The sequence below is a fragment of the Macrobrachium rosenbergii genome, chromosome 23 (assembly GCF_040412425.1).
Source record: "Macrobrachium rosenbergii isolate ZJJX-2024 chromosome 23, ASM4041242v1, whole genome shotgun sequence".
In the NCBI taxonomy this organism is placed as follows: Eukaryota; Metazoa; Arthropoda; class Malacostraca; order Decapoda; family Palaemonidae; genus Macrobrachium; species Macrobrachium rosenbergii.
The window spans coordinates 13,038,364-13,041,051 of NC_089763.1; positions in this window are offsets into that span (position 1 = coordinate 13,038,364).

Here is a 2,688-nt window from a genome sequence, read left to right on the forward strand (position 1 = left end):
GAGTCTATTCTGTTGGAAGAGAAGCTAGAAAAGGTAGTCTGCAAAGTCCTTATTCCTGAGGATAAAAGTCGTTTCTCCTCAACTCCTGGACGGTCTGGGCATGGAACCGATTCTTTCTGGTGAAGAGGAAGTTCCAGGTGAATCAGGCCTTCCTCCCATTACGTTTCTCTACTCAGCTTTCTGCTGCAGTCGTACCCTCAACATTTTCAGCCGACAGCCCCCTCTTCTCCGACTTCTATGTTGCGTCTGGGAAAACAATGTCCTGCCACTTCCCTTCCCAAGTTGGTACTCTCCACCGCCTCCAAGACAGCATTGAAAGAGGTAGAGGCGTGGTTGGAAGCTAAGAGGTCCTCGGGTAAGTCGTCGTTTGCGTACCCTCCTTCAAAGCTGTCGAAAAGGAGGCAAAATTATTACAGCACAGGAGCTTCTCCTTCACTGGGATCTGCAATTTCAGCACAAGGGGACTTGGCTCCCTTGTGGACCCCTCAAGACGCATTTCATTCAAGGCAGCCAAGACCTTCTTTTCTGCCCTAGATGTAGAACATTTTTCCAAGAACCTCTTCAAGCTCTAGAGATTGTCAGCTTTATCGATTGGTCAATGGGAGCTATTTTTAAACAGGTGGAGCAGGCTAATGTCGCAGAAGGCGTCTTGGAAAAATCACGGGTTCCTTTCCTGCACCGATATTGCTATCCATGATGCGGCAGGCGAAATTTCCTCCTCTTCGCCATGGCCACTCTGAAGAAGAGGGAAACTTCGTGCTCTTTCTTATCTAAGGCTGTGACTTCTCGCAGAGAACGGCGTTGATGTTCGCACCCTTTGACAAGGAGGGCCTTTTCCCAGAAGCAGTAGTGAAAGACGTCCTGTCAGCCATGGATAAGAGAGGCGTCGTCACACATCCTTTCTATGTCTTTTACTAAACCGAGGCCTGCTCCGCTCCTTTGACCAAGATGGTATCTCCTCTTAACAGGCATCCGTTTCGTAACTCCAGGTCCAAACCTTACTCAAGGTCCGCTCCAACTCCAGGGGTCACAAGTTCTCCTGAAGCCACAAGGTCGTCATGCCAGTAAGTAGGAACCCTGTCCTCCATGCGCCGATGGGGCCAGACTCAGCCTCTTTTGGGAGGAATGGAGAGACAGAGGTGCAGATCAGTGGGTGGTGCAAGTGCTCCAGCTAGGCTACTGCCTTCCGTTACCCAATCTCCTCCTCTCTCCAATTCTCCCATTTCCTGACAGCATACTCAGGAGGCTCAGTCAAGTTTTCAGCCCTAGAGACAGAAGTCCAGTCTCTCTTAGGGAAAACGGTCATCGAAGAAGTACAGGACGTGTCAACCCCAGGTTTTTACAACCGCCTGTTTGTAGTCCCCCAAGTCATCAGGGTTGGAGGCCAGTTCTCGACGTAAGTGCTCTCAATCTGTACTTAGTGAAAACCAAGTTTTCCATGGAAACGAACCAGCTCTGTTCTTCAGGCACTAACTCGAGGGGATTGGATGGTAACCCTCGACATGGAAGATGCCTATTTCCACATTCCAGTACATCAGGACTCCAGGAGGTATCTTCGCTTTGTTTTCAAGGACAGAGTTTACCAGTTCTGGGCCCTCTGCTTCGGCCTGTCGACAGCCCCGCAAGTGTTCACCAGGATTCTCGCCCCGGTAGGTCATTGGCTCCACCTGGAGGAGTTCGGATCTCCTTGTACCTCGACGACTGGCTACTCCGTTCATCATCAAGGGACCGCTGCATGGAGGACCTTCACAGAACCCTAAGGTTAGCTCGAGACTTAGGGATTCTGATAAACATGGAAAAAGTCGAGCTTAGTTCCTTCACAGAGGATTCTTTATTTGGGGATGACTCTGGACAGTCTAGCTTTTCGGGCTTTTCTGTCTCCCAAAAGGGTCTCCTCCTGCCTTCAGATGGTGGAGAAGTTTCTTCTCCTGGACAGTTGCTCCGCCCGTCAGTGGATGGCTCTCCTGGGAACTCTGTCGTCAGCGGAGCAATTTGTAAAGTTAGGCCGTCTGCACATGAGACCCTTACAGTTTTTCCTCAGGGGCTCTTGGGACAGAAGGACCCAAACGGACTCCACGGTCTTCAACATTCCCCCCGACATCAAGGGACATCTTCTTTGGTGGAAATCGCCAGAAAGACTTTCGGAGGGTCTAGATCTCCTCCCAAGGCAACCATCTCTGCAGATGTTCTCAGACGTGTCCAGTGTTGGGTGGGGAGCACATCTAGCCAACCTCAGGACGTCAGGAGTTTGGTCGGACGAACAGAAGCAGCTCCACATCAATGTCAAGGAACTGTTGGCCATTCACCTCGCTCTCCAGGACTTTTCACTCACGTCTCAGGCCAAGCAGTTGCTGTTCACGCCCGACAACTCGGCGGCTCTAGCCTACATCCGAAACAGGGAGGTACCCATTCCTTCTCCCTGTTCAAAGCTGCGAGGGACCTTCTTCTGTGGGCGGACAGCAACAGGGTGGCCCTGTTCCTCGGTTTGTGCAGGGAAAGCTGAGCGTCCTGGCGGACCAACTCAGCCGTCCGGAACCAGACTCTCCCTACGGTGGACCCTGCACCACGCAAGTGTGCCTAGATCTGTGGAATCTGTGGGGCACTCCCATAATAGATCTCTTCGCGACCTCCAAGAACCATCGTCTCCCAGTGTTCTGCTCACCAATTCCAGACCCACTGACTCACTTG